We start from the raw sequence: 25,447 nt of genomic DNA, 5'->3' as shown, positions 1-25,447 counted from the left end.
GTCGTTCGTGCGACATTTGGTGATCGCTGCCGTAGCGCACATTATCGCTACGGCAGCTTCACATGCACATACCTTGTCAACGACGTCGCTGTGACCGCCGAACAGTCCCTTCTTCAAGGGGGAGGTGCGTTCGGCGTCATAGCGACGTCACAGCGGCATCACTAAGCGGCCGTCCAATAGCAGAGGAGGGTCAGAGATGAGTGGGACGTAACATCCCGCCCACCTCCTTCCTTCCGCATTGCCGGTGGACGCAGGTAAGGAGATGTTCGTTGTTCCTGTGGTGTCACACGTAGCGATGTGTGACGCCGCAGGAACGAGGAGCAACCAGCGGCATGCCCCACCAACGATATTATGAAAAGCAGCGACGTGTCAACGATCAACGATTTTTGACATTTTTGCGTTCGGTGATCGTCGCTCCTTGGTGTCACACGCTGCGATGTCACTAACAGCGTGACCCCGACGATATATCGCTAGCGATGTCGCAGCGTGTAAAGCCCCCTTAAAGTCCTAAGTAACCACAAATTGCTGCCGTCTTGTAGAGAGAATGCGGCCTGAATGCTGTTTCCCAACGTCATTGATTGCACTGGTCTACTCATATTGGGCAAAAAGGTTCTTTTGGGCCTATTTGGACCCTGGACCCAAACACAGAAATGCCAATCTCCACGCCCCTGTGATGCCTCAGATCCGCGTCCTCCTGTGTTCTCTACTCCGCTAATAGCAATATGAGGGGTAGTCATCAATTCCTGCATCAATTCCTGCACCAATTCCTGCACCAAATCCTGCATCACGGATGAAAAATCCCAGCAAAACCTTTCCTTTATCATATGTTTGCGGAGACTGATGAGCGGCTGAGCCGCATAATAGACGTGCCACCCGCTAGACGTCAGTCCAGTCTGCATTCTGCAGTAGATTGTCAGCTCCTCAGCCCAGTACGGAGCACGGTAGCCTCCGCGTGTTATTACAGTCTGATCAGCTACTTCCACCTATCATCCATAATACAACCTAATATAATATTACATCATAACACAAAATATTATGAATACTGTGACAATAATAAACCTTTATAAGGCAACAGTCACACACATTCTATGGAGTCAGGGCAACTGTAGAAATGTGCATCAGATTGTCAGCTCCTGGGCCTAGTTCACCTAAGAATGATCATTTGACACAATATAAACCTCATAACATGAAATGTAGTAAGAAGAAGTATGCGGCGGGCTATGAGCTACTGGGCCCAGGACCAGTGCCTGTAGTGGACTGTGATCTCTTGGGACAAGGACGGGGGCCTGCAGTGGACTGTGATCTCTTGGGACCAGGAAGGTGCCTGCAGTGGACTGTGAGCTCTTGGGACCAGGACAGGTGCCTGCAGTGGACTGTGAGCTCTTGGGACCAGGACAGGTGCCTGCAGTGGACTGTGAGCTCTTGGGACCAGGACAGGTGCCTGCAGTGGACTGTGAGCTCTTGGGACCAGGACAGGTGCCTGCAGTGGACTGTGAGCTCTTGGGACCAGGACAGGTGCCTGCAGTGGACTGTGAGCTCTTGGGACCAGGACAGGTGCCTGCGGTGGACTGTGAGCTCTTGTGACCAGGACAGGTGCCTATGGTGGACTGTGAGCTCTTGGGACAAGGACAGGTGCCTGCGGTGGACTGTGAGCTCTTGGGACCAGGACAGGGGCCTATGGTGGACTGTGTGCTCTTGGGACCAGGACAGGTGCCTGCGGTGGAGTGTGAGCTCTTGGGACCAGGACAGGTGCCTGCAGTGGACTGTGAGTTCTTGGGACCAGGACAGGTGCCTGCAGTGGACTGTGAGCTCTTGGGACCAGGACAGGTGCCTGCGGTGGACTGTGAGCTCTTGGGACCAGGACAGGTGCCTATGGTGGACTGTGAGCTCTTGGGACAAGGACAGGTGCCTGCGGTGGACTGTGAGCTCTTGGGACCAGGACAGGGGCCTATGGTGGACTGTGTGCTCTTGGGACCAGGACAGGTGCCTGCGGTGGAGTGTGAGCTCTTGGGACCAGGACAGGTGCCTGCAGTGGACTGTGAGCTCTTGGGACCAGGATAGATGCCTGCAGTGAACTGTGAGCTCTTGGGACCAGGACAGGTGCCTGCGGTGGACTGTGAGCTCTTGGGACCAGGACAGGTGCCTATGGTGGTCTGTGAGCTCTTGGGACAAGGACAGGTGCCTGCGGTGGACTGTGAGCTCTTGGGACCAGGACAGGTGCCTGCGGTGGACTGTGAGCTCTTGGGACCAGGACAGGGGCCTGCGGTGGACTGTGAGCTCTTTGGACCAGGACAGGTGTCTGTGGTGGACTGTGAGCTCTTGGGACCAGGACAGGGGCCTGCGGTGGACTGTGAGCTCTTTGGACCAGGACAGGTGCCTGCAGCGGACTGTGAGCTCTTGGGACCAGGACAGGCGCCTGCGGTGGACTGTGAGCTCTTGGGACCAGGACAGGTGCCTGCGGTGGACTGTGAGCTCTTGGGACCAGGATGCGGGTCTGCAGCGGACTGTGAGCTCTTGGGACCAGGATGCAGGTCTGCAGCGGACTGTGAGCTCTTGGGACCAGGATGGGGGCCTGTAGTAGATTGTGAGCTCTTGGGACCAGGACGGGGGCCTGTAGTGGATTGTGAGCTCTTGGGACCAGGACAGGTGCTTGTAGTGGACTGTGAGCTCTTGGGACCAGGACGGGGGCCTGTAGTGGATTGTGAGCTCTTGGGACCAGGACGGGGGCCTGCAGCCAGCTCCTCCCTCCGCTTCTCTGCACAGATTGCATTCTTTTTAGGATGTTTGGACTGGACTTTAACTGGAAGATACCATTAAACACCTTCAGCTCTAGGACCCAGCAAGCTGATTGGGCTGGGCGACTGGCATAAACCTCAGCCAATCAAAATTCAGTATTTAGAAAAGGGGCGGTTATTGTATAGAAGGCCGACCAATAGACTGACTGTCGTTCTCCAAATTCTGACGTCAGAGGTGGCGAAATTAAAGAAGCCGAGATCGCCCGGCGCGAGGACAAGCCCGATGAGCAGAATGGCCCTTGTGATAGATTAGTGGCCCCGGAGGACTGCGGGCGGGGCCCCAGCGCTGATCAGGCCGTGCCGGATACGGAGCCGCCCGGGAAGCAGCGGGACCTGCAGGTGAGGGATGGATACATTGTATCTCACAGCAGATGATACATTGTCACAGGGCAGAGTGATACATTGTACCAGGACTGAGGCGCAGGGTGTGTGCGGAGTCTGAGGCCCAGAGACCGAGGAGATCGGAAAATCCGGGCAGGAGAGCGACTGGATCCCGAGCAGAGGTCAGAGGGAGGGAGGGACAGTAGTGTGCAGCATGGGGGGAATCTATGGGGGGACAGTAGTGTGCAGCATGGGGGGGATCTATGGGGGTCAGCAGTATACAGCATGGGGGGGGGGATCCTATGGGGGTCAGCAGTGTACAGCATGAGGGGGATCTATGGGGGTCAGCAGTGTACAGCATGAGGGGTATCTATGGGGGTCGTGATCTGTGGGGGGTCAGCAGTGTATAGCATGGGGGGGATCTGTGGGGGGTCAGCAGTGTATAGCATGGGGGGGATCTGTGGGGGGTCAGCAGTGTATAGCATGGGGGGGATCTGTGGGGGGTCAGCAGTGTATAGCATGGGGGGGATCTGTGGGGGGTCAGCAGTGTATAGCATGGGGGGGATCTGTGGGGGGTCAGCAGTGTATAGCATGGGGGGGATCTGTGGGGGGTCAGCAGTGTATAGCATGGGGGGGGATCTGTGGGGGGTCAGCAGTGTATAGCATGGGGGGGATCTGTGGGGGGTCAGCAGTGTATAGCATGGGGGGGGATCTGTGGGGGGTCAGCAGTGTATAGCATGGGGGGGATCTGTGGGGGGTCAGCAGTGTATAGCATGGGGGGGATCTGTGGGGGGTCAGCAGTGTATAGCATGGGGGGGATCTGTGGGGGGTCAGCAGTGTATAGCATGGGGGGGATCTGTGGGGGGTCAGCAGTGTATAGCATGGGGGGGATCTGTGGGGGGTCAGCAGTGTATAGCATGGGGGGGATCTGTGGGGGGTCAGCAGTGTATAGCATGGGGGGGATCTGTGGGGGGTCAGCAGTGTATAGCATGGGGGGGATCTGTGGGGGGTCAGCAGTGTATAGCATGGGGGGGATCTGTGGGGGGTCAGCAGTGTATAGCATGGGGGGGATCTGTGGGGGGTCAGCAGTGTATAGCATGGGGGGGATCTATGGGGGTCAGCAGTGTACAGCATGGGGGGGATATGTGGGGGGTCAGCAGTGTATAGCATGGGGGGGATCTATGGGGGTCAGGAGTGCACAGCATGGGGGGGATCTATGGGGGTCAGGAGTGCACAGCATGGGGGGGATCTATGGGGGTCAGGAGTGCACAGCATGGGGGGGATCTATGGGGGTCAGGAGTGCACAGCATGGGGGGGATCTATGGGGGTCAGGAGTGCACAGCATGGGGGGGATCTATGGGGGTCAGCAGTGTACAGCATGGGGGGGATCTATGGGGGTCAGGAGTGTACAGCATGGGGGGGATCTATGGGGGTCAGGAGTGTACAGCATGGGGGGGATCTATGGGGGTCAGGAGTGCACAGCATGGGGGGGATCTGTGGGGGTCAGGAGTGCACAGCATGGGGGGGATCTGTGGGGGTCAGGAGTGCACAGCATGGGGGGGATCTATGGGGGTCAGGAGTGCACAGCATGGGGGGGATCTATGGGGGTCAGGAGTGCACAGCATGGGGGGGATCTATGGGGGTCAAGAGTGCACAGAATGGGGGGGATCTATGGGGGTCAGCAGTGTACAGCATGGGGGGGATTTGAGGAGCGGTGAGGGCTGGGGATCAGTGGTGTCCAGCATGAGGGTATGTATGCTCTCTGCACAGGGGGGGGGGACAGTTGTAGGAACTGGAGATCAGCAGTTATGAGGGGCTCATGTACAAGGCCTTAAAGTATATGCTCTGTCTGTAAGGGAGGGGTCATATACAGGGGCTGGGGATCAGCAGTATACAGGGGTGCGTGCCCCATGGGGGATCATATACGTGGCCTGGCAGGCAGCTGTATACAGCATGTGGGATTGCTCTTTCTATAGAAGCTCTATAGGTCACATGTATTATTGGGGGGGCAGTCTCTGTTTGGGGGGGCATTCTCTGGGGGGGGGGCAGTCTCTGTTTGGGGGGCATTCTCTGTTGGGGGCCAGCAGATCACATAGCGGATGCCGGCTGGGAGCCATGCTCTGCTGCTGGATATTGAGCTGTGCGGTGTGACAAAGGGATGGGGTGGGCCATCGCTGCTCCCCGTCCCCCCACCCCCTGTAGCAGAGTCTCTTGCTTTGCTTCTGGCTCCAGACATGAGGGCTTCGCCTCGTCTGGATGAGCTCGGTGCTGATGCCGCACATGGTCCAGGCCCAGGCTCTCGTCTCTGCACCAGACATAGACCCCGCTGTGCAGCAGTAAGGGGAGTGGGGGTCTCGCATGCATCCATGGCAGAGCGGTGATGGGTAGTGGAAGATGGTTGTCATTGTGTCTGCCCTTCTGTATGATAAGGGCCTGACACTTCATGTATGGCGGCTGGGGCTCTGCATGTGCAGCAAGTGGGGAAGGGGTGTAACTGCGGATTACACAGGGGCTAATCCTTCCTGTAAATCCCTTTTATAGCCCCCACTGCTAACAGTCCTGTGTCCCTTTACTGCAGGAGTCGCTGACCCCCATGATACACTTGGGGTCCCTGGAGGCCTCCTTCTGCTGCACAGTGCCTTGTGTGATTGTTCGGCGTGATGGGTAACGGGCTGTATACACACGGAGCGGCGGGCTGTATACACACGGAGCGGCGGGCTGTATACACACGGAGCGGCGGGCTGTATACACACGGAGCGGCGGGCTGTATACACACGGAGCGGCGGGCTGTATACACACGGAGCGGCGGGCTGTATACACACGGAGCGGCGGGCTGTATACACACGGAGCGGCGGGCTGCCCCAGCTCTGGGCACACAGATGGCACGCCCGGCTCGGAGCTATGACTGTGGCACTGTGCATTCACTCCCGGCCTCCTAATTATTGAGCTGTAATCGAGACGGGATTGAGACATTCGTGGATCAGATGGGGGGGCGGCTGCTGGAGGGGCCTCACATTTACCTTTCATCTGTCCATTTGTGTGTTAGAGGGAGGGTTTACTGCATGTAACTGTGCAGGGGGTCTCTGAGGACAAGGAGCATTCAGACCCCTCCATAGACACAGTCAAGTGTCAGCACCAGTGGAGTAACGTGGGCCCCGATGTAAAAGCTCCAGCGGGGCCCCCAATTATTGCAAATCTTTAACAATATTGGTCTTTTTCTATAAGCCAAAGGGATATTTTGGACCCCCTTATACACCAGGGCCTGAGCGCAGCGGATACCTCTGCGCCCCTGAAGACCCAGGACCTTTAGGGGAAATAAACTATTGGCAATACTATTTGAGCGAAAAATGGCACAGTTAAAGCGGCACTCCAGTGTTTTGGTTTTTCTTTTCTACTCTGGCGCTTTTAGTGTGAGTGCCCCTGCTACCCATAGTATGTATATTCGCCTGCCAACATCTTCATCCTTTTTTTTTTTTTTTTTTTTTTTCTTGTGGCGCTCCGGTCCCATCTCGCCATCCTGTACTCATAACTGCTGACTGGCTGGAAGTCAGATGTTAGTTACACTAAGCTCTTGTGACCTATGACAGCCAGGACTAGGCCAGAATGATGTGAGGCTGCGACGGGCGTCGGGTGAGGCTGCGACGGGCGTCGGGTGAGGCTGCGACGGGCGTCGGGTGAGGCTGCGACGGGCGTCGGGTGAGGCTGCGACGGGCGTCGGGTGAGGCTGCGACGGGCGTCGGGTGAGGCTGCGACGGGCGTCGGGTGAGGCTGAGACGGGCGTCAGGGGACTTGGATTTAAAGCTCCACTCCACCAGTGAAATACATTAAATGCCTGAGTGGTGCTGTAAAGATAGAAAACACTGGATATGTGGGCACAATGGTGAGATTTCCTCTGAGCCCGTAGAAATGGTGGGGGACGCGTCTATGAGGAGCAAATCTATAGGGGCCACATACTGATCCTGCACGTAGATGTAAAGCGTATGTAGTGTGGCCACTATTGTCGGTGTCATGGGGGCTCCTCGGAGCTGATTTTGGGTGTATCGTCTGGAGGAGGGACCGGGCCTCGATCGGCCTCTGCCCCTGGACTGGCAGCATTACCAGTAAGGGCATGCCTGGGAAGAATGGCGTACTTTTGGACAATAGATGACCTCTAGATTTCATTGGGGGCTCCGCAGACCCCGATGTACATCCCAGCTTATTGTCTGCCGTCTTGAGTACAAATCCTTCCAATAATCCGTGTTCTTTGCTACATAAGCCCCAGGTTGTGGATTTCTAGGGCGGATAGATGTGGTCTATGGGCAGTGAGATGCGCCGGCCTCTACATGGGCTGAGCCTTCTCTTCTGTATGAGAAATGCTGGATCAAGGTCATGGCCCTTTGATTCCATCTGTCAGGAGCTCGTTATCTCCCCCATACATGGCCCAAATATCACCCCGTTGTCAGATCAGACAATCTAATTGGGTCACATATGGCCTTAAGGTGATCACAGACACAACACGCGGCTGAAACTAGAGATGTATCCGCTGATCACAATAACAGGCGTTGTGCACATGTCCAAATCACGGCCCAAATGCAGCTTTAAGAAACCTTTTATATTTATAAATAATAGTTTACATTGGTTATAAAAAGTCTGCACACTCCTAATAAAATGCCCAAAAAATCCTACCAAGAACATTAATTTCATAACTTTGTCGTCTTTAATGTCTCCCATAATCTGTACAAATCCGGAAATCGTTTTGAGGAGGAAAACAATATATCAAAATAAAATAATGTGGTTGCATAAGTATGAGCACCCTCTAATGATTTGGGTTGTGTTTAGAATCAGCCGATCACATTTGCCCTCGTGTTACACAGTATCAGAGCTCGGCCACGTTATTTACAGAGAAAGTGTCGCTGATCTAGGAGGATTTTCCTGACATTTTCTGGTCCATAAACAGCTGACAACACAGCAGAGGGTCTCAATGTGCAAAGTCATCAGTCAGGAGAAGGTAGAAAAGCATTTCTCAGTGATAAATGTACTATGTACCCTGTGAAGACGTCATCAACACGAGACATTACCAAGAATTGGACATCCCAAAAAACTGATGAAGAAAAGAGGAAAATTGCAGGATGTGCTGTCCGGTCCTGGTTGTGTGCTGCATGTGACAGCAATCTCCCGTACTCCTCCTATGTCCGGCCTGTGGAAATCATCCAAGTCCAGCCACGTTCTGCCAAAACCTCCATCACTTTGGCCAGAAGCCTGTGGGGAATGTGATCTAATGACAATGAAGGGAAACCATTCATATTTCCTTAAGATGCATGTCCCCAGAAGATCCCCCTCCCCACAGTGAGGCATGCTGGGAGCCGCATTGTCCTCAGGGGTCGTTATCAGATACTAGAACTTTTGACTTTAGCCAATGGGGAGGGAATTAGGAACAGAACAAATATCAGGCAATTCTGCATCAAAACCTTCAGGCCTCCGCTAAAAAGCTAAAGGTGAGAAATGTGACCCTTCAGCGTGATAACGAACTCCAAATCACCAGAAGAAAGATAAAAGTTCTGCAATGGCCGAGCCCAGACCTGAGTCCCGGTGACAAGAGGGCGCTGTACACATGAGACCCCTCAATCTGACAGAGGGGGAGCTACTGCAGGGTGAGACGGCAAAGATCGGCGTTTCTAGAAGTGATAGACCCCGACCCAAACAGGATGAATGTGTCAGAAATTCAAAGATGACTGCAACTAACTATTAAAGGGATCCTGTCAGCAGAAACGTTTCCCCCTCTGCAGCTCCTGGGCTGCTTCTAGCGAGGTTCCTGTAGTTATTCTGCCCCCTTTTAGATCAAAATAAATATTTATAAAGTGGTACCTTTTTTAAGTTTGAAAATCTTGTTAATTCTACCACGGGGGCAGGCTGTTATCGGTTACTGTCCCTCCTGCCACTTTAGGCTGTCCCCGACGCTCATTTACATACCTCAGGACGCCGCCCAGTGCGTCCGAGGTATTGCGCATGCGCCGTGCCACTGTAGCGGGACTGTGCACAGTGTGACCGCTGGTGACGTGTTGCGCAGGCACGAGATTATGGGCGGTGCTGTGATTTTCATTAGCAAGCTCCCGCCCATAATCTCGTGCCCGCGCTTTCCCCTCTGCCTTCACCGTTCTGCGCAGAAGGGGAAACTTTTAGGTTTAGGGCAAAATTTCTGCTGACAGGTTCCCTTTAATGTAAGGGTGTGCAGAGTTATGCATCTACATTATTTTTCTTTCTTTTTCCATCCAAGAAGAGTTTATTTTTCAACTGAATTCTACAAATTATGGGCGACATTAAGGAGTCACTCACACTGGGGTAGAACTCGAATGAGTGCCATCCAATGAGCCAAGTATAATTAGCAGATTGTATCCGATGCTAAACGCTACTGTGACCCCGGCCTTACACTCTAGAGCTGCACTCACTATTCTGCTGGTGCAATCACTGTGTACATACATTACTGATCCTGCGTTACCTGCTGTATTATACTCCAGAGCTGTGCTCACTATTCTGCTGGTGCAGTCACTGTGTACATACATTACATTACTGATCCTGAGTTACCTCCTGTATTATACTCCAGAGCTGCACTCACTATTCTGCTGGTGCAGTCACTGTGTACATACATTACATTACTGATCCTGAGTTACCTCCTGTATTATACTCCAGAGCTGCACTCACTATTCTGCTGGTGCAGTCACTGTGTACATACATTACATTACTGATCCTGAGTCACCTTCTGTATTATACCCCAGAGCTGCACTCACTATTCTGCTGGTGCAGTCACTGTGTACATACATTACATTACTGATCCTGAGTTACCTCATATATTATACTGCAGAGCTGTGCTCACTATTCTGCTGGTGCAGTCACTGTGTACATACATTACATTACTGATCCTGAGTCACCTCCTGTATTATACTGCAGAGCTGCACTCACTATTCTGCTGGTGCAGTCACTGTGTACATACATTACATTACTGATCCTGAGTTACCTCATATATTATACTGCAGAGCTGCACTCACTATTCTGCTGGTGCAGTCACTGTGTACATACATTACATTACTGATCCTGAGTTACCTCATATATTATACTGCAGAGCTGTGCTCACTATTCTGCTGGTGCAGTCACTGTGTACATACATTACATTACTGATCCTGAGTCACCTCCTGTATTATACTGCAGAGCTGCACTCACTATTCTGCTGGTGCAGACACTGTGTACATACATTACATTACTGATCCTGAGTCACCTCCTGTATTATACTGCAGAGCTGTGCTCACTATTCTGCTGGTGGAGTCACTGTGTACATACATTACATTACTGATCCTGAGTCACCTCCTGTATTATACTGCAGAGCTGTGCTCACTATTCTGCTGGTGCAGTCACTGTGTACACACATTACATTACTGATCCTGAGTCACCTCCTGTATTATACTGCAGAGCTGTGCTCACTATTCTGCTGGTGCAGTCACTGTGTACATACATTACATTACTGATCCTGAGTTACCTCCTGTATTATCCTCCAGAGCTGCACTCACTATTCTGCTGGTGCAGTCACTGTGCACATACATTACTGATCCTGAGTTACCTCCTGTGTTATACTCCAGAGCTGCACTCACTATTCTGCTGGTGCAGTCACTGTGTACATACATTACATTACTGATCCTGAGTTACATCCTGTATTATACTCCAGAGCTGCACTCACTATTCTGCTGGTGCAGTCACTGTGTACATACATTACATTACTGATCCTGAGTTACCTCCTGTCTTATACTCCAGAGCTGCACTCACTATTCTGCTGGTGCAGTCACTGTGCACATACATTACATTACTAATCCTGAGTTACCTCCTGTATTATACTCCAGAGCTGCACTCACTATTCTGCTGCTGCAGTCACTGTGCACATACCGTATATTACTTATCTAGGCTGTAATGTAATTTAGTTTTTAGTGTTTGTGCTGCATTATGTGACTGGAGGGACCTGATCACAATCCACATGTAGTCCACGTTTTCTTGCGGTCCAGTGCGTTTTGCGTTGTGGATTCAGCGCGTTTCGGCAGGACAGATGCTGCATCCTGACTCTGAGCTGTAAAGGCTCATGCGCACGTATCTGCTGAATATTCTGCAGCGATTTGACAGCACATGTGCGCTTCAAATCACTGCAGAAACGCTGCATAAGGCCGTGTGCGCACGTAGCGTATTTTCTTGCATTTCCGCAGCGTTTTAATGCAAAATATGCATGCGTTTTTCCAGGCAAAGTGTATGGAAAATAGGGATTTATTGTGCGCATGATGCATTTAAAAACGCAGCGTTTTAATTGCCTAAAACTTGTCAAAATCTCTGCGTTTGAAGAAGCCGCATGTGAATTGTTTTTGCCATTTTAGCTGCGTTTTGATAACATTGAAGTCAATGAGAAATCTCAAAACGCATCTTAAAACAAATTCCTAGCGTTTTACATGCATTTTTGACAAAATAAAAGTATGCGTTTTTTGCATTATTAGTGAGGTCATGATGTTTCCTTTTGCCCTCACATCCAGCCCGACTTCAAAAAAAGTCCAAAAATAATTTATCGTTATTTTATACATAAATATTAAATCACAATCTTTAAATTAAAATTAGCTATTTTGTGTATGATTTTAAAGCATGATTTTTTTTTATTTTTTTTTAATTTTTTTTCAGTGTTTGAATATTTAAACTTTATTTAGTAGTGTATTTGTATTGAAAACGCATCTGACTTTAAGCACAGAAAATGCATGTTAAACGCAGAAAAACGCTATAAAAACGCATGCGTATTTCTGACGTTTTTGTGGTCAAAACCAAATTTGACAATGACAAATTCTGCCAGAGGATGCGTTCATTGCTGCAAGTTACAGAACGTAACGTGTGCACATGGCCTTATGGATGCAGTTTTTTTGTAGAAAAAAGCCGATTTCCTGCGCTCGGGCTGCTGCCCCCACCATAGACAGAGGGGAGCTGCATCCATAGCACACGGAATAATTCTGCTTTTCTGAATGCACGGATTTGGGTCAAAATTTTAGCACCCAAATCGCTGCGTTCATAAAAGCATCGTGCGCACGTATCATGCAATCTACATAGACTGTGCAGGGGACGCAGGACGCATGCATTTACACTGCAGCGCTACACGTAGCGTAAATGCATGCAAGTACGCAACATGCGCATGAGCCCTTACGCGTTCTACCCACGATGATATTTGGGGAGTTCCTGTGGATTTTCTCTGTACGCAGAGTGGATGGATTTATCTCGCGCCTCCTGTGCCTCTTCTTTTTTTTTTCCCGCGCAGGCGGATCCGCGGTGCGTGATTCGTATCCGTCACTCGTCGCCGTCTCTTGCGGGTGCTCAGTCTTATGTGCAGATTTCCCCATAGACTTGCATTCGTTGCAGAGAAATCGCTCATAAGTTTATTGATAAAGTTTTATGAAGGCCAAATACCAAACAAAGACCAAAAACAAAGCAGCTTTATTTAAAATACGACAAATCAACAAGAGACCAAAAACCGCGATAATAATGTCAGTGAAGGTGTCTCGATGCAGCAGCGGCCGGAGACGCAGAAATCCCGCAGGATTTGTCCCCGTTATGGAGCTGGATGGCGGAAAGGCCACGTCGCAGGGCGGAATCGCAGCTTCATCGCCATCGCTGCCGTCTGCTCCGTGTCAGTCTTCACTGTGGATCTTTCATGAATCAGGAGGCTCAGGATGAACAGAGCAGCTCTTTGTTTCATTGGAGATCAGAAAGATGTCTAAAATACTTTAGGTACTGGTCCATATTTTGGCCAAAATACTCAAACTTGCACTTGTGAGTCCCCACACTAAAATAAAATATACCTTCCCAGAAGTGGAGTGTGGCACTCTGGTGAGTGGCTGCGGGCGAGGTGAGTGGCTGCGGGCGAGGTGAGTGGTTGAGGTGAGTGGCGGCTGGCGAGGTGAGCGGGCGAGGTGAGTGGCGAGGTGAGTGGTGAGGTGAGTGGCGGCTGGCGAGGTGAGCGGGCGAGGTGAGTGGCGGCTGGCGAGGTGAGCGGGTGAGGTGAGTGGCGAGGTGAGTGGTGAGGTGAGCGGCGGCTGGCGAGGTGAGTGGTTGAGGTGAGCGGCGGCTGGCGAGGTGAGTGGCGAGGTGAGCGGCGGCTGGCGAGGTGAGTGGCGAGGTGAGTGGCGAGGTGAGTGGTTGAGGTGAGCGGCGGCTGGCGAGGTGAGTGGCGAGGTGAGTGGTTGAGGTGAGCGGCGGCTGGCGAGGTGAGTGGCGAGGTGAGCGGCGGCTGGCGAGGTGAGTGGCGAGGTGAGTGGCGAGGTGAGCGGCGGCTGGCGAGGTGAGTGGCGAGGTGAGCGGCGGCTGGCGAGGTGAGTGGCGAGGTGAGCGGCGGCTGGCGAGGTGAGTGGCGAGGTGAGCGGCGGCTGGCGAGGTGAGCGGCGGCTGGCGAGGTGAGCGGCGGCTGGCGAGGTGAGTGGCGAGGTGAGCGGCGGCTGGCGAGGTGAGCGGCGGCTGGTGAGGTGAGCGGCTGCTGGCTGGGTGAGTGGTGAGGTGAGTGGTGAGGTGAGTGGCTGCTGGCTGGGTGAGTGGTGAGGTGAGTGGTGAGGTGAGCGGCGGCTGGTGAGGTGAGCGGCTGCTGGCTGGGTGAGTGGTGAGGTGAGTGGTGAGGTGAGCGGCGGCTGGCGAGGTGAGTGGCGAGGTGAGCGGCGGCTGGCGAGGTGAGCGGCGGCTGGTGAGGTGAGCGGCTGCTGGCTGGGTGAGTGGTGAGGTGAGTGGCGAGGTGAGTGGCTGCTGGCTGGGTGAGTGGCGAGGTGAGTGGCGGCTGGTGAGGTGAGTGGCGAGGTGAGTGGCGGCTGGTGAGGTGAGTGGCGAGGTGAGTGGCGGCTGGCGAGGTGAGTGGCGGCTGGTGAGGTGAGTGGCGAGGTGAGCGGCGGCTGGCGAGGTGAGTGGCGGCTGGCGAGGTGAGTGGCGGCTGGCGAGGTGAGTGGCGAGGTGAGTGGCGAGGTGAGTGGCGAGGTGAGTGGCGAGGTGAGCGGCGGCTGGCGAGGTGAGTGGCGAGGTGAGCGGCGGCTGGCGAGGTGAGTGGCGAGTGGCGAGGTGAGCGGCGGCTGGCGAGGTGAGTGGCGAGGTGAGCGGCGGCTGGCGAGGTGAGCGGCGGCTGGCGAGGTGAGCGGCGAGTGGCGAGGTGAGCGGCGGCTGGCGAGGTGAGCGGCGGCTGGCGAGGTGAGCGGCGGCTGGCGAGGTGAGCGGCGGCTGGCGAGGTGAGCGGCGGCTGGCGAGGTGAGTGGCGAGTGGCGAGGTGAGCGGCGGCTGGCGAGGTGAGTGGCGAGGTGAGCGGCGGCTGGCGAGGTGAGCGGCGAGTGGCGAGGTGAGCGGCGGCTGGCGAGGTGAGTGGCGAGGTGAGCGGCGGCTGGCGAGGTGAGTGGCGGCTGGCGAGGTGAGTGGCGAGGTGAGCGGCGGCTGGCGAGGTGAGTGGCGAGGTGAGTGGCGGCTGGTGAGGTGAGTGGCGAGGTGAGCGGCGGCTGGCGAGGTGAGTGGCGAGGTGAGCGGCGGCTGGCGAGGTGAGCGGCGGCTGGTGAGGTGAGCGGCTGCTGGCTGGGTGAGTGGTGAGGTGAGTGGTGAGGTGAGCGGCTGCTGGCTGGGTGAGTGGTGAGGTGAGTGGTGAGGTGAGCGGCTGCTGGCTGGGTGAGTGGTGAGGTGAGTGGTGAGGTGAGTGGTGAGGTGAGTGGTGAGGTGAGTGGCGGCTGGTGAGGTGAGCGGCTGCTGGCTGGGTGAGTGGTGTGGTGAGTGGTGAGGTGAGTGGTGAGGTGAGTGGCGGCTGGCTGGGTGAGTGGTGAGGTGAGCGGCGGCTGGTGAGGTGAGCGGCTGCTGGCTGGGTGAGTGGTGAGGTGAGTGGTGAGGTGAGCGGCTGCTGGCTGGGTGAGTGGTGAGGTGAGTGGTGAGGTGAGCGGCTGCTGGCTGGGTGAGTGGTGAGGTGAGTGGTGAGGTGAGTGGTGAGGTGAGTGGTGAGGTGAGTGGCGGCTGGTGAGGTGAGCGGCTGCTGGCTGGGTGAGTGGTGTGGTGAGTGGTGAGGTGAGTGGCGAGGTGAGTGGCGAGTGGCGAGGTGAGCGGCGGCTGGCGAGGTGAGTGGCGAGGTGAGCGGCGGCTGGCGAGGTGAGCGGCGGCTGGCGAGGTGAGCGGCGAGTGGCGAGGTGAGCGGCGGCTGGCGAGGTGAGCGGCGGCTGGCGAGGTGAGCGGCGGCTGGCGAGGTGAGCGGCGGCTGGCGAGGTGAGCGGCGAGTGGCGAGGTGAGCGGCGGCTGGCGAGGTGAGCGGCGAGTGGCGAGGTGAGCGGCGGCTGGCGAGGTGAGTGGTGAGGTGAGTGGTGAGGTGAGCGGCTGCTGGCTGGGTGAGTGGTGAGGTGAGTGGTGAGGTGAGTGGTGAGGTGAGTGGTGAGGTGAGTGGTGAGGTGAGTGGCGGCTGGTGAGGTGAGCGGCTGCTGGCTGGGTGAGTGGTGTGGTGAGTGGTGAGGTGAGTGGTGAGGTGAGTGGCGGCTGGCTGGGTGAGTGGTGAGGTGAGCGGCGGCTGGTGAGGTGAGCGGCTGCTGGCTGGGTGAGTGGTGAGGTGAGCGGCGGCTGGTGAGGTGAGCGGCTGCTGGCTGGGTGAGTGGTGAGGTGAGTGGTGAGGTGAGCGGCTGCTGGCTGGGTGAGTGGTGAGGTGAGTGGTGAGGTGAGCGGCTGCTGGCTGGGTGAGTGGTGAGGTGAGTGGTGAGGTGAGCGGCTGCTGGCTGGGTGAGTGGTGAGGTGAGTGGTGAGTGGTGAGTGGTGAGGTGAGCGGCTGCTGGCTGGGTGAGTGGTGAGGTGAGTGGTGAGTGGTGAGTGGTGAGGTGAGTGGTGAGGTGAGCGGCTGCTGGCTGGGTGAGTGGTGAGGTGAGCGGCTGCTGGCTGGGTGAGTGGTGAGGTGAGTGGTGAGGTGAGCGGCTGCTGGCTGGGTGAGTGGTGAGGTGAGTGGTGAGGTGAGCGGCTGCTGGCTGGGTGAGTGGTGAGGTGAGTGGTGAGGTGAGCGGCTGCTGGCTGGGTGAGTGGTGAGGTGAGTGGTGAGTGGTGAGTGGTGAGGTGAGTGGTGAGGTGAGCGGCTGCTGGCTGGGTGAGTGGTGAGGTGAGTGGTGAGTGGTGAGTGGTGAGGTGAGTGGTGAGGTGAGCGGCTGCTGGCTGGGTGAGTGGTGAGGTGAGCGGCTGCTGGCTGGGTGAGTGGTGAGTGGTGTGGTGAGTGGTGAGGTGAGTGGTTGCGGTGAGTGATTGAGGTGAGGTGAGTGGTGAGGGGTGAGGTGAGTGGTGAGGTGAGTGGTTGCGGTGAGTGATTGAGGTGAGGTGAGTGGCTGCGGGCGAGGAGTGACGTCTCATCTGTGATGAGCTGAATATTTGCTGTGACTTATGTTGTGAATCGGTGACACTCCGGTCCCATAGAGTTTCATGTACTCCGCCTCTGCTCGGGCTCCGCTCCTCGTATTCTGATTTTTTTATCATTAATCTGGAAGCCTGGAGTTCAGCTCTGGAGCGTTAATGAGCCTCCGCCTGATGCTTCTGTCTCCTGCTTCACGCATGGGAAGTTCTCATGTGTTACTGCCGGATACAATGTATCTCCCTATAATTCCCTGTCATTACACAGGAGACGAGAGCAGCCGGTGTCTACACAGCGGAAACTGAACGCTGCTCCCCGGGGACTGGGGCGGCTGTGCCTGGGCGAAGGCTGACCCCCGGCGGGGACTGGGGCGAAGGCTGACCCCCAACAACTGGCTCAGCTGGACTGGGGCGAAGGCTGACACCATAACTGAGAAGAAGCCACAATTGTGTCCAGTGCAAACAATCCTTGGTGCCTCAGTGGTTAGCACTGTACTGTGGCTCAGTGGTTAGCACTGTACTGTGGCTCAGCGGTTAGCACTGTATTGTGGCTCAGTGGTTAGCACTGTATTGTGGCTCAGTGGTTAGCACTGTATTGTGGCTCAGCAGTTAGCACTGTACTGTGGCTCAGTGGTTAGCACTGTATTGTGGCTCAGTGGTAAGCACTGTACTGTGGCTCAGTGGTTAGCCTAATCTTCACACATTGCATCTTTTCTTGAACACAAAGATGCAGTGTTTTTGGGCCCAAAAACACATTCATGGCAAAAACACATTTAAAAATGCATGAATTTTTTATGATTTTACTGCATTTTGCCCAGTGTGTGTTTTTTAAGTCAAATCTATTGCCTGGAGGCTCAAAAAACGCTGGAAAAATGCAAAAAGAATTGACAGCTGCATCTTCAAAAACGCAGCCAAAAAAGATGCCCTGTGCGGACCGCAAAATAGAAATCTCAGACTTTGCTGCAGTATTTAGGTGCATTATGACCTCAGAAAATGCACCAAAAAAACCTGTACAAGATGCAGCGTGTGAACATAGCCTTAGAACTGTCCAGCGGCTCAGTGGTGAACACTGTTGCTTTGCAGCGCTGGGGTCCCGTGTTTAATCCCACTAAGGACGACATATGCAAGGCGTTCGTATGTTCTCCCCGTGTTACGTCGGTTTCCTCCGATTTTCTTCCCAACTCCAGAGACCTAGTGATGGGGATTGTGAGAAGATTGAGGTCGGGACGGTTTCTTCCTCGGGGGGTGAGGGCTGCGGCTGCGGTTGCTGCGGTGGCGTCTGTCGCCGTCTGACATTATGGAAGCTGCAATCCTATAGATTCTCCCTTGTCACTGACAGTGAACACAGGTCTTTACAATGGGGAAACAATAAGACGCACAGCGTCTTGGAGGTGGCCCTGGTCTTGTGGGATATCAGGCAGCGGCACCTGGAAGTGTGGGGGTGCTGGCTTGTGTGGGGGTGCTGGCTTGTGTGGGGGTGCTGGCTTGTGTGGGGTGCTGGCTTGTGTGGGGGTGCTGGCTTGTGTGGGGGTGCCGGCTTGTGTGGGGGTGCTGGCTTGTGTGGGGGTGCTGGCTTGTGTGGGGTGCTGGCTTGTGTGGGGTGCCGGCTTGTGTGGGGGTGCTGGCTTGTGTGGGGTGCTGGCTTGTGCCGGCTTGTGTGGGGGTGCTGGCTTGTGTGGGGGTGCTGGCTTGTGTGGGGGTGCTGGCTTGTGTGGGGGTGCTGGCTTGTGTGGGGGTGCTGGCTTGTGTGGGGGTGCTGGCTTGTGTGGGGGTGCTGGCTTGTGTGGGGGTGCTGGCTTGTGTGGGGGTGCTGGCTTGTGTGGGGGTGCCGGCTTGTGTGGGGGTGCTGGCTTGTGTGGGGTGCTGGCTTGTGCCGGCTTGTGTGGGGGTGCTGGCTTGTGTGGGGGTGCTGGCTTGTGTGGGGGTGCTGGCTTGTGTGGGGGTGCTGGCTTGTGTGGGGGTGCTGGCTTGTGTGGGGGTGCTGGCTTGTGTGGGGGTGCCGGCTTGTGTGGGGGTGCTGGCTTGTGTGGGGTGCTGGCTTGTTCTGGCTTGTGTGGGGGTGCTGGCTTGTGTGGGGGTGCTGGCTTGTGTGGGGTGCTGGCTTGTGCCGGCTTGTGCCGGCTTGTGTGGGGGTGCCGGCTTGTGTGGGGGTGCCGGCTTGTGTGGGGGTGCCGGCTTGTGTGGGGGTGCCGGCTTGTGTGGGGGTGCCGGCTTGTGTGGGGGTGCCGGCTTGTGTGGGGTGCTGGCTTGTTCTATCTGGGGGGTTCTGGCAGCTGTTTATTATTCCTATAGGCTCAATTCTCTGATTTGTTGGAGATTTCCGGGACTGAATATTCTGCACTTTCCGTTCTTCTTCTCGTTACTTCTGCGTCTTTGGAAGGTCCATGTCAGAGACTTGTGAAATCCGCCCCATTCAGAGCAAAGGAAACATTGGCCATTTTTTTATTGCAAAAACATTATTTTCATTAATGACTTGATGTGTGGTTCTGGTTTTTTTTTTTTTTTTTACATCAACAGTTAAAAAATGGACAAACCAAATCCAGGTTCCGATGTTGGTAACGGCAATGTATCCGTAAATCCCGCTGCTCTATGGATGCTTTCTGTGCGGTCTTTTTTGGTGCCCATAGACTTGAATAGGCGAGTGTCATCCAATGTACAGGACACACCTGCACGCTGCACGAGGACACAGGGTCCACACGGGGCCGCGGGGAGGGGGCTGCTTCCCATATTCAATGTGTGCAATCACTTTATGGGAGACCGAAATCTTTCAGCACCGCAGTCTTTGTGCCGTCCGCCTGGTCTGGGCTCCGCTCTTCTGTCCCTTTTTTTTTTTTTCTTCTTCTTCTTCAGCCTCTTGGCACATGTAAGCACCAACATGTTCTTAGAGGACATGGACACATCCGAGGACGGGTTTTGTTTGTGTGTTGTTTTGTTTTTCTAACTTACTGCATTATTTGGAGTTAAGGATTTGTCCTCTGGTCATAAATCAGCAGCGGAGGTCAGATGGGGGTTACAAACTCCATGATTAACACTTTAAATAACGCCAATACCAAAAATAATTTTTAACCTCAAATATCAGTATGTAAATAAATCTGTCCCCAAAAGTGACGGAGTCGGTGTACACAGTAACTTGATGCTTGCAGGTGCCGGGAACAAAAATGGAAATATGAGCTTTGTATAAACAAACAACTAAAAATCGCACCACAAAAGGGTTAAATGCATCAATCGGAGCAGATTGCTGCTGCATATTTTGGTGCGGAGACCTGCAGATAGGAAAACCCTCATCATTTGTGCACGGAGGATCCTGCGGTTTCCCTGTGATCGCTGGTCTGATCTCCGCACAATGCTCGGACTGGCCGTGCGTCTCCCGATCCGAGTGTCACCGCCTCCTAGAGATGAATGTCGCCGTTACTCGGGTCCAGGTCTGTGCATTGTGATCCGAGATGAGACTGATTCATGCTCGTTACCAAGTTTGGGGCTCTGCAGGGTCTCGGTGGGCAAGGAGCGGCCCCTATTAGCGGCATGCCGGCAGTGTCAGACCTGAGGGGCCACTCACATCAGGTGTTTGGAATAATTCATTTGTTGGTTGTTGTCTAATGAATGAGTCTTAAGGGGGCTTTACACGCTGCGACATCGCTACCAATATATCGTCGGGGTCACATCGTTAGTGACGCACATCCGGTAGCGACATCGCAACGTGTGACACCAAGGAGCGACGATCGAGCGTAAAAACGTGAAAAATCGTTGCTCGTTGTCACGTCGCTCCTTTTCAAAATATCGTTGCTGCTGCAGGCACGATGTAGTTCATCCTTCCCGGGGCAGCACACATCGCTACGTGTGACACCGCAGGAACGACAAGCATCACCTTACCTGCATCCACCGGCAATGCGGAAGGACGGAGGTGGGCGGCATGTTACGTCCGCTCATCTCCGCCCCTCCTCTGCTATTGGACGGCTGCCGTGTGACGTCGCTGTGATGCCGCACAAACCGCCCTCTTGGAAAGGAGGCAGATTGCCGGCCACAGCGACGTCGCAGGGCAGGTGAGTGCGTGTGACAGGTGTTAAGGATGTTGTGCGCCAAGGGCAGCGATTTGCCCGTGACGCACAACCGACGGGGGCGGGTACGCTCGCTAACGATATCTGTACCGATATCGCAGCGTGTAAAGCGGCCTTTAGGCCGGGGTCACACTTGCGAGTGCCTCGTGTGTATCTCGCGCGAGTCTCCCGTCACATCACCCGTCACAGACTCCCACTCTCCTGTGAGGAGAGTGAGAGTCTGTGCCGGGTGATGCACCGCGAGACACGCGCGAGATACACACGAGGCACTCGCAAGTGTGACCCCGGCCTAAGTACAAGCCGAGCGTTGTGCATTGTCTTGTGATATTTCTCGGCTCTGGATAGACTTTGCATCCATGGGTTCCCGCCATGACTTTGCCTTTTTCATATTATTATATAGGTTGAAAAAAGCCCCCGGTCCGTCTAGTTCCCTCTTCCTCCACTAATTATATATTTCATTACTAAATCATGTATAATCCACAATGCTGTGTACTGAGGAAATCCTCCGCCCTGATATAAAGCTGTTCTAGTATCGGCCATTACTACCTCTTGTGGTCGCATTCCACAGTCTGACTGCTCTAACTGTAAAGAACCCTTTCCTATTTAGCTATCGGAATCTCTTTTCTTCCCCCGCAAATAAATGAGATCTCCTCTGAGATTATTATTATTATTATTATTATTATTATTATTATTTATTATTATAGCGCCATTTATTCCATGGCGCTTTACAAGTGAAAGAGGGTATACGTACAACAATCATTAACAGTACAAGACAGACTGGTATAGGAGGAGAGAGGACCCTGCCCGCGAGGGCTCACAGTCTACAGGGAATGGGTGATGGTACAATAGGTGAGGACAGAGCTGGTTGCGCAGTGGTCTACTGGACTGAGGGCTATTGTAGGTTGTAGGCTTGTTGGAAGAGGTGGGTCTTGAGGTTCCTCTTGAAGCTTTCCACGGTAGGGGAGAGTCTGATGTGCTGAGGTAGAGCGTTCCAGAGTATGGGGGATGCACGGGAGAAATCTTGTACACGATTGTGGGAAGAGGAGATAAGAGAGGAGCAGAGAAGGAGATCTTGTGAGGATCTAAGGTTGCGTGCAGGTAGGTACTGGGAGACTAGGTCACAGATGTAGGGAGGAGACAGGTTGTGCATGGCTTTGTATGTCATGGTTAATGTTTTGAACTGGAGTCGTTGGGCGATGGGAAGCCAGTGAAGGGATTGGCAGAGTGGCGAGGCTGGGGAGTAGCGAGGGGAGAGGTGGATTAAGCGGGCTGCAGAGTTTAGGATAGATTGGAGGGGTGCAAGAGTGTTGGAAGGGAGGCCAGAGAGCAGGAGGTTGCAGTAGTCGAGGCGGGAAATGATGAGGGCATGCACTAATGTTTTTGCAGATTCTTGGTTAAGAAAAGCACGGATCCGGGAGATATTTTTGAGTTGTAATCGGCATGAGGTGAAGAGGGCTTGGATGTGTGGCTTGAAGGATAGAGCAGAGTCGAGGGTCACTCCAAGGCAACGAGCTTGTGAGACTGGGGAGAGTGAGCAACCATCGAGTTTGATGGAAAGGCTTGTTGGAGGAGATGAGTGAGGAGGAGGAAAGACAATGAACTCTGTTTTGTCCATGTTAAGTTTTAGGAATCGTGCAGAGAAGAAGGATGAAATAGCAGACAAACATTGTGGTATTTTGGTTAGTAGAGAGGTAATGTCAGGTCCAGAGAGGTAGATCTGTGTGTCATCGGCATAGAGATGATACTGGAAGCCGTGGGACTCTATGAGCTGTCCCAAGCCGAAGGTGTAGATGGAGAACAGCAGGGGTCCAAGAACTGAGCCTTGAGGGACACCGACAGATAGGGGGCGAGATGAGGAAGTGGTGTGAGAATGGGAGATGCTGAAAGTTCGGTCGGTTAAGTATGAGGAGATCCAAGATAGGGCCAAGTCTGTGATGCCCAGAGATGAGAGAATCTGTAGTAGGAGGGAATGGTCTACTGTGTCGAAGGCAGAAGACAGGTCCAGGAGGAGGAGGATAGAGTAGTGTCGCTTGGCTTTGGCGGTTAGTAGATCATTGGTGACTTTGGTTAGGGCAGTTTCGGTAGAATGATGTGGTCGGAAGCCAGATTGAAGCCGGTCAAAGAGGGAGCAGGAGGAGAGGCATGAGGACAATTCAAGATGGACATGCTGTTCCAGTAGTTTTGAGGCGTAGGGGAGAAGGGATATGGGGCGATAGTTTGACACAGAGGATGGGTCAAGGGAGGGCTTTTTGAGGATGGGTGTAATAGAGGCATGTTTAAAGCATGAAGGGAATACACCACTTGCTAGTGATAGGTTGAAGAGATGGGTTAGGGCTGGGATGAGGACTGCGGTGATGTTGGGGATGAGGTGCGATGGGAGCGGGTCCTGTGCACAGGTGGTTAGATGTGATCTTGAGAGTAGAGTGGAGAGATTGTTTTCTGTCATGGTGGAGAAGCTGGATTTGGAGGAAGAGGGATGAGTAGCTATGATGAGGGGCTGTGGTGATTGTGGGCCAAAGCTTGCTCTGATGTTGTCAATCTTCCGCTTGAAGAAAGAGGCAAAGTCTTCAGCTGAGATGAGAGGAGAGGGAGGTGGTGCCGGAGGACGGAGGAGAGAATTGAAAGTGTTGTATAGCTGTTTAGGGTTGTGAGAGAAAGAAGATATGAGGGATGAGAAGTAGGTTTGTTTTGCAGCAGTGAGTGTGGACTTGAAAGTGGTGAGGGACTCTTTATATGCAATGAAGTGCTCAGTGGAATGAGACCTCTTCCATCTGCGCTCAGCAATTCTGGAAGCCCGTCTCAGTTCTTTAGTCTGCCTTGTGTGCCAGGGTTGCCTGTTGATTGTGCGGGTTTTGGTGTGTGTGAGGGGGGCAGCTGATTCGAGAGCTGCAGAGATTGTAGTGTTGTATAAAGTTGCAGCGGCATCTGCATCATGTAGAAATGCAATGTCTGTGAGGGGGAGAAGGGACTGAGAAAGGGCGTGTAAATCAATGTGTTTGATATTTCTGCGAGGGGTGTGAAAATTTGTGGAGGGGGGGTTGGATACTTGGAGAAGAGAGGGAAGAGAATGTGAGTAGGTTGTGGTCAGACAGGGGGAGAGGTGAGTTAGAGAGGTTAGATAGGGAACAGAGGCGAGTGAAGATGAGGTCCAGCGTGTGGCCATCTTTGTGAGTAGCTGCAGAAGACCATTGGGTGAGGCTGAAGGAGGAAGTGAGTGTTAGAAGTTTGGAGACATGGAGAGATGTCTTTTTTCCTTCTCTGATCCTTACGGGCGGCCTCCATTAGTCATCCTACGGGCGGCCTCCATTAGTCATCCTACGGGCGGCCTCCATTAGTCATCCTACGGGCGGCCTCCATTAGTCATCCTACGGGCGGCCTCCATTAGTCATCCTACGGGCGGCCTCCATTAGTCATCCTACGGGCGGCCTCCATTAGTCATCCTACGGGCGGCCTCCATTAGTCATCCTACGGGCGGCCTCCATTAGTCATCCTACGGGCGGCCTCCATTAGTCATCCTACGGGCGGCCTCCATTAGTCATCCTACGGGCGGCCTCCATTAGTCATCCTACGGGCGGCCTCCATTAGTCATCCTACGGGCGGCCTCCATTAGTCATCCTACGGGCGGCCTCCATTAGTCATCCTACGGGCGGCCTCCATTAGTCATCCTACGGGCGGCCTCCATTAGTCATCCTACGGGCGGCCTCCATTAGTCATCCTACGGGCGGCCTCCATTAGTCATCCTACGGGCGGCCTCCATTCCTCATCCTACGGGCGGCCTCCATTCCTTGTAGTAGTCTAGTTGCCGCCTTTGAACTGACTCTAACTTCTGAATGTCATTTTTAAAATGTGGAGCCCAAAACTGGATCCCATATTCCAGATGTGGCCTTACAAGTGATTTACAGAGTGGTAACAATACATTGAAATTACAGGATCCAATCTGTCTTTTTCTCCTCCCTTTTGTAGCTGCTGCCTGACATTGAGTGCTGTTGCTCAGTTCTTGTACCCAGAATCCCCCGGTCTTTCTCCTGTTCTGTAGTCCGGCGTTTACTGCCATTTCGTGTATATGATTTTTGCCTTGTTGAATGATCTCTGGAACAGTCAGTTGCTTGGTGAACACAGATGAAAAGTGCCTGTTTAATATCTCAGCCTTTTCTTTGTCCTCTATAATTATCCTGTTATAATCTCTTATGGGGCCGATGCCATCTTTTTCATATTTTTTTTTTTTGGCATTGACGTATTTATGAAATTTTGGAGATTTACTTTACTGTCGGCATTGACGTATTTATGAAATTTTGGAGATTTACTTTACTGTCGTTAGCAATTTTTATTTATTTTTTCCTGTTTTCAGTAGCTAATTTTGTAGCTTGATTTCTTAATTACATTTCCTGTTGAGATCTTTGTACTCCTGAAACGCTATTTCTGTATTCGCAACCCTTTTGTTTTTGTCTTATTATTCTTTGTACGGTCTTATTTATCCATAGTGGTTTCTTTTTATTCCTGGACATTTTATTACCAGAGGGTATAAGATTTTTACAGGACTCTAGTATTATATCCTTAAATTTACCCCATTTATGTTCGGTCCCCAATTACCCTGATATTGTCCCGATTCAGAGCAATCAATATACTGGGGGGTAATAAATAATCAACCACCGCGAATCTTCTGAAGAAAGCTCCACCATCGTGTACGTTCCACAAGTCTGCATACTTTGCATTGTGATCTGTCTCTGGCTTGCAGCCGTGAGTGCTGCTTCTGTAGTTAATTCTGCTTTTATAACTGGCCGCTCATTTCCCCGTCTGTGATGATGCAGCCGGTGATGTTTTTTCCGTTTAGGAATCCATTACTCGCCCTGAAACCTGAGTCCAGATCCTGCGTATAATTTCCACAGCGCAGATAAATATTTAGTCAGCGCCGGCCGA

The 25,447-nt window shown here is 53.4% G+C and overlaps 1 protein-coding gene across 2 annotated transcripts in view; it reads left to right on the top strand.

Annotated features, from left to right (window-relative positions):
* The first annotated feature begins 2,975 nt into the window (after positions 1–2,975).
* ZDHHC9 (zDHHC palmitoyltransferase 9) overlaps positions 2,976–25,447 on the top strand; it is a 68,893-nt gene continuing 46,421 nt past the window's right edge. The window contains exon 1 of one of the 2 annotated variants that reach the window (XM_075323059.1): positions 2,976–3,134. The gene's annotated coding sequence lies outside the window, so the exon portion shown is untranslated. Of the gene's footprint in view, positions 3,135–3,195; positions 3,299–25,447 lie in introns of those variants that run through there. The other variant, XM_075323060.1, reaches the window with a different exon arrangement.

Source organism: Anomaloglossus baeobatrachus, chromosome 9, assembly GCF_048569485.1.
Source record: "Anomaloglossus baeobatrachus isolate aAnoBae1 chromosome 9, aAnoBae1.hap1, whole genome shotgun sequence".
NCBI lineage: Eukaryota > Metazoa > Chordata > Amphibia > Anura > Aromobatidae > Anomaloglossus > Anomaloglossus baeobatrachus.
The sequence above is the reverse complement of the archived record's forward strand: the minus strand, read 5'-3'. Positions and strand labels throughout refer to the sequence as shown.